Source organism: Oncorhynchus gorbuscha, linkage group LG14 (genome assembly GCF_021184085.1).
Source record: "Oncorhynchus gorbuscha isolate QuinsamMale2020 ecotype Even-year linkage group LG14, OgorEven_v1.0, whole genome shotgun sequence".
In the NCBI taxonomy this organism is placed as follows: Eukaryota; Metazoa; Chordata; class Actinopteri; order Salmoniformes; family Salmonidae; genus Oncorhynchus; species Oncorhynchus gorbuscha.
The window spans coordinates 81,468,479-81,475,135 of NC_060186.1; positions in this window are offsets into that span (position 1 = coordinate 81,468,479).

Below are 6,657 nucleotides of genomic sequence, written 5' to 3' on the forward strand. Positions count from 1 at the left end.
GACTCCAAGTTGTAGAAACATCTCAAGGATGATAAATGGAAACAAGATGCACCTGAGCTCAATTTCGAGTCTCATAGCAAAGGGGTCTGAATATTTATGTAAATAAGTATTTCTGTCTTTTATTTTTAATACATTTGAAAAACTGTTTTTTTTCTTCGCTTTATCATTATGGGGTATTGTGAGGTCATTATGGGGTATTGCGATGTCATTATGGGGTATTGCGATGTCATTATGGGGTAGTGTGATGTCATTATGGGGTATTGTGATGTCATTATGGGGTATTGTGATGTCATTATAGGGTATTGTGATGTCCTTATGGGGTATTGTGATGTCATTATGGGGTATTGTGATGTCATTATGGGGTATTGTGATGTCATTATGGGGTATTGTTTGTAGATTGATGAGGGAAATGTTTTAATTAATCAATTATAGAATAAGGCTGTAAAACGTAACAAAATTTGTAAAAAGTCAAGGGGTCTGAATACTTTCCGAAGGCACTGTATACCTACGTATTATATATTATATATATATATATATTATATCCTACGTATTCTACAGATATACTATATATACTATGCACATACTGTCATAATGTGTATTCATCCTATCATATATATACTGTATATATACTCTGGACTCCGACATAGCTCGTCTTAATATTTCTATATTTCTTAATTACGTTATTTTACTTTTAGATCTGTGTGTATTGTGGTGAATTGTTAGATATTATTACACTGTTGGAGCTGAGAACACAATCATTTAGCTAAACCCGCAATAACATCTGCTAAATATGTGTATGTGTCCGGTAAGATTTGATTTGACGATCAACAGACGGATCAACTCTATGTGAAGGAGATGTGTCGTGCTGCTTGAGGTAAATGGTGGTCACACCACATACGGACTGGTTTTCTGATCCACAACTCTTTTATTTAAAAAGGTATCTGTGACCAACAGACACTTCTATTTATTCCCAGTCATGTGAAATCCGTAGATTAGGGCCTAATGAATTTATTTAAATTGACATGATTTACTCATACGAACTGTTATTTTATTTTTTCAGTATAAGTGTCAGCGTAATAGTCAGGGTCAATTCAATGATATAAAAACATCATCTATATTCATCGACGTATCAATAAAACTCAACAAAAGTTGATTAAAATCATTTCCCTGAATTTCAAAATGACCCCAAGCCTGATATCAGTCTGAAACAGGGCTGTCCAACCCTCTTCCTGGAGATCTACTGTCCTGTAGGATTTCAGTCCAACCCTCTTCCTGGAGATCTACTGTCCTGTAGGATTTCAGTCCAACCCTCTTCCTGGAGATCTACTGTCCTGTAGGATTTCAGTCCAACCCTCTTCCTGGAGATCTACTGTCCTGTAGGTTTTCAGTCCAACCCTCTTCCTGGAGATCTACTGTCCTGTAGGTTTTCAGTCCAACCCTCTTCTTGGAGATCTACTGTACTGTAGGATTTCAGTCCAACCCTCTTCCTGGAGATCTACTGTCCTGTAGGATTTCAGTCCAACCCTCTTCCTGGAGATCTACTGTCCTGTAGGATTTCAGTCCAACCCTCTTCCTGGAGATCTACTGTCCTGTAGGTTTTCAGTCCAACCCTCTTCCTGGAGATCTACCATCCTGTGGGTTTTCAGTCCAACCCTCTTCCTGAAGATCTACCGTCCTGTAGGTTTTCAGTCCAACCCTCTTCCTGGAGATCTACTGTCCTGTAGGTTTTCAGTCCAACCCTCTTCCTGGAGATCTACTGTCCTGTAGGTTTTCAGTCCAACCCTCTTCCTGGAGATCTACTGTCCTGTAGGTTTTCAGTCCAACCCTCTTCCTGGAGATCTACTGTACTGTAGGTTCAGTTCAACCCTCTTCCTGGAGATCTACTGTCCTGTGGGTTTTCAGTCCAACCCTCTTCCTGGAGATCTACTGTCCTGTGGGTTTTCAGTCCAACCCTCTTCCTGGAGATCTTACTGTCCTGTAGGCTTTCAGTCCAACCCTCTTCCTGGAGATCTACCGTCCTGTAGGTTTACAGTCCAACCCTCTTCCTGAAGATCTACCGTCCTGTAGGTTTTCAGTCCAAACCTCTTCCTGGAGATCTACTGTCCTGTGGGTTTTCAGTCCAACCCTCTTCCTGGAGATCTACTGTCCTGTAGGTTTTCAGTCCAACCCTCTTCCTGAAGATCTACCGTCCTGTAGGTTTTCAGTCCAACCCTCTTCCTGGAGATCTACTGTCCTGTAGGTTTTCAGTCCAATCCTCTTCTTGGAGATCTACTGTACTGTAGGTTCAGTCCAACCCTCTTCCTGGAGATCTACTGTCCTGTGGGTTTTCAGTCCAACCCTCTTCCTGGAGATCTACTGTCCTGTAGGTTTTCAGTCCAATCCTCTTCTTGGAGATCTACTGTACTGTAGGTTCAGTCCAACCCTCTTCCTGGAGATCTACTGTCCTGTAGGTTTTCAGTCCAACCCTCTTCCTGGAGATCTACTGTCCTGTGGGTTTTCAGTCCAACCCTCTTCCTGGAGATCTACTGTCCTGTGGGTTTTCAGTCCAACCCTCTTCCTGGAGATCTTACTGTCCTGTAGGCTTTCAGTCCAACCCTCTTCCTGGAGATCTACCGTCCTGTAGGTTTACAGTCCAACCCTCTTCCTGAAGATCTACCGTCCTGTAGGTTTTCAGTCCAAACCTCTTCCTGGAGATCTACTGTCCTGTGGGTTTTCAGTCCAACCCTCTTCCTGGAGATCTACTGTCCTGTAGGTTTTCAGTCCAACCCTCTTCCTGAAGATCTACCGTCCTGTAGGTTTTCAGTCCAACCCTCTTCCTGGAGATCTACTGTCCTGTATGTTTTCAGTCCAACCCTCTTCCTGGAGATCTACTGTCCTGTATGTTTTCAGTCCAACCCTCTTCTTGGAGATCTACTGTAATGTAGGTTCAGTCCAACCCTCTTCCTGGAGATCTACTGTCCTGTGGGTTTTCAGTCCAACCCTCTTCCTGGAGATCTACTGTCCTGTGGGTTTTCAGTCCAACCCTCTTCCTGGAGATCTACTGTCCTGTGGGTTTTCAGTCCAACCCTCTTCCTGGAGATCTTACTGTCCTGTAGGCTTTCAGTCCAACCCTCTTCCTGGAGATCTACCGTCCTGTAGGTTTTCAGTCCAACCCTCTTCCTGGAGATCTACTGTCCTGTGGGTTTTCAGTCCAACCCTCTTCCTGGAGATCTACTGTCCTGTGGGTTTTCAGTCCAACCCTCTTCCTGGAGATCTTACTGTCCTGTAGGCTTTCAGTCCAACCCTCTTCCTGGAGATCTACCGTCCTGTAGGTTTACAGTCCAACCCTCTTCCTGAAGATCTACCGTCCTGTAGGTTTTCAGTCCAAACCTCTTCCTGGAGATCTACTGTCCTGTGGGTTTTCAGTCCAACCCTCTTCCTGGAGATCTACTGTCCTGTAGGTTTTCAGTCCAACCCTCTTCCTGAAGATCTACCGTCCTGTAGGTTTTCAGTCCAACCCTCTTCCTGGAGATCTACTGTCCTGTAGGTTTTCAGTCCAATCCTCTTCTTGGAGATCTACTGTACTGTAGGTTCAGTCCAACCCTCTTCCTGGAGATCTACTGTCCTGTGGGTTTTCAGTCCAACCCTCTTCCTGGAGATCTACTGTCCTGTAGGTTTTCAGTCCAATCCTCTTCTTGGAGATCTACTGTACTGTAGGTTCAGTCCAACCCTCTTCCTGGAGATCTACTGTCCTGTAGGTTTTCAGTCCAACCCTCTTCCTGGAGATCTACTGTCCTGTGGGTTTTCAGTCCAACCCCCTTCCTGGAGATCTTACTGTCCTGTAGGTTTTCAGTCCAACCCTCTTCCTGAAGATCTACCGTCCTGTAGGTTTTCACCCCAACCCTCTTCCTGGAGATCTACCGTCCTGTATGTTTTCAGTCCAACCCTCTTCCTGGAGATCTACTGTCCTGTATGTTTTCAGTCCAACCCTCTTCCTGGAGATCTACCGTCCTGTAGGTTTTCAGTCCAACCCTCTTCCTGGAGATCTACTGTCCTGTATGTTTTCAGTCCAACCCTCTTCCTGGAGATCTACTGTCCTGTATGTTTTCAGTCCAACCCTCTTCCTGTAGATCTACCGTCCTGTAGGTTTTCAGTCCAACCCTCTTCCTGGAGATCTACTGTCCTGAAGGTTCAGTCCAACCCTCTTCCTGGAGATCTACTGTCCTGTGTGTAATATCAATGGGAGGCAGCCCTAGTGTGTAAAATCAATGGGAGGCAGCCCTAGTGTCTAATATCAATGGGAGGCAGCCCTAGTGTCTAATATCAATGGGAGGCAGCCCTAGTGTGTAATATCAATGGGAGGCGGCCCTAGTGTGTAATATCAATGGGAGGCAGCCCTAGTGTGTAATATAAATGGGAGGCAGCCCTAGTGTCTAATATCAATGGGAGGCGGCCCTAGTGTGTAATATCAATGGGAGGCAGCCCTAGTGTGTAATATAAATGGGAGGCAGCCCTAGTGTCTAATATCACTGGGAGGCAGCCCTAGTGTCTAATATCAATGGGAGGCGGCCCTAGTGTGTAAAATCAATGGGAGGCAGCCCTAGTGTCTAATATCAATGGGAGGCAGCCCTAGTGTCTAATATCAATGGGAGGCAGCCCTAGTGTGTAATATCAATGGGAGGCGGCCCTAGTGTGTAATATCAATGGGAGGCAGCCCTAGTGTGTGGGAAGTGTCTAATATCAATGGGAGGCAGCCCTAGTGTCTAATATCAATGGGAGGCAGCCCTAGTGTGTAATATCAATGGGAGGCAGCCCTAGTGTGTAATATAAATGGGAGGCAGCTCTAGTGTCTAATATCAATGGGAGGCGGCCCTAGTGTGTAATATAAATGGGAGGCAGCCCTAGTGCGTAATATCAATGGGAGGCAGCCCTAGTGTGTAATATAAATGGGAGGCAGCCCTAGTGTCTAATATCAATGGGAGGCAGCCCTAGTGTGTAATATACTGTATTTATTTATATATACACACAATACCGTTCAAAAGTTTGGGGTCACTAAGAGAAATGTCCTTGTTTTTGAAAGAAAAGCACATTTCTTGTCCATTAAAATAACATCAAGTTGATCAGAAATACAGTGTAGTCTGATTAAAGAAGCAATGAAACTGGCCTTCTTTAGACTAGTTGAGTATCTGGAGCATCAGCATTTGTGGGTTCGATTACAGGCTCAAAATGGCCAGAAACAAATAACTTTCTTCTGAAACTCGTCAGTCTATTCTCTATTCTACCTCGGCTGTACTGCACCTCAGCTGCACTGTACCTCATCTGTACCTCAGCTGTACTGTACCTCAGCTGTACCTCAGCTGTACTGCACCTCAGCTGTACTGTACCTCATCTGTACCTCAGCTGTACTGTACCTCAGCTGTACTGTACCTCAGCTGTACTGTACCTCAGCTATACTGTACCTCAGCTATACTGTACCTCAGCTGTACTGTACCTCAGCTGTACTGTACCTCAGCTATACTGTACCTCAGCTATACTGTACCTCAGCTGTACTGTACCTCAGCTATACTGTACCTCAGCTGTACTGTACCTCAACTGTACCTCAGCTGTACTGTACCTCAGCTGTACTGTACCTCAGCTGTACCTCAACTGTACCTCAGTTGTACTGTACCTCAGCTGTACTGTACCTCAACTGTACCTCAGCTGTACTGTACCTCAGCTGTACTCTACCTCAGCTGTACCTCAGCTGTACTGTACCTCAGCTGTACCTCAGCTGTACCTCAGCTGTACTGTACCTCAGCTGTACCTCAGCTGTACCTCAGCTGTACTGTACCTCAGCTGTACTGTACCCGCAGCTGTACCGCAGCTGTACCTCAGCTGTACTGTACCTCAGCTGTACCTCAGCTGTACCTCAGCTGTACTGTACCTCAGCTGTACCTCAGCTGTACCTCAGCTGTACTGTACCTCATCTGTACCTCAGCTGTACTGTACCTCAGCTGTACCTCAGCTGTACTGTACCTCAGCTGTACCTCAGCTGTACTGTACCTCAGCTGTACCTCAGCTGTACCTCAGCTGTACTGTACCTCAGCTGTACCTCAACTGTACCTCAGCTGTACCTCAGCTGTACTGTACCTCAGCTGTACTGTACCTCAGCTGTACTGTACCTCAGCTGTACCTCAGCTGTACCTCAGCTGTACCTCAGCTGTACTGTACCTCAGCTGTACCTCAGCTGTACCTTAGCTGTACTGTACCTCAGCTGTACTGTACCTCAGCTGTACTGTACCTCAGCTGTACCTCAGCTGTACTGTACCTCAGCTGTACTGTACCTCAGCTGTACCTCAGCTATACTGTACCTCAGCTGTACTGTACCTCAGCTGTACTGTACCTCAACTGTACCTCAGCTGTACTGTACCTCAGCTGTACCTCAGCTGTACTGTACCTCAGCTGTACCTCAGCTGTACTGTACCTCAGCTGTACCTCAGCTGTACTGTACCTCAGCTGTACCTCAGCTGTACTGTACCTCAGCTGTACTGTACCTCAGCTGTACTGTACCTCAGCTGTACCTCAGCTGTACTGTACCTCAGCTGTACTGTACCTCAGCTGTACTGTACCTCAGCTGCACCTCAGCTGTACTGTACCTCAGCTGTACTGTACCTCAGCTGTACTGTACCTCAGCTGTAC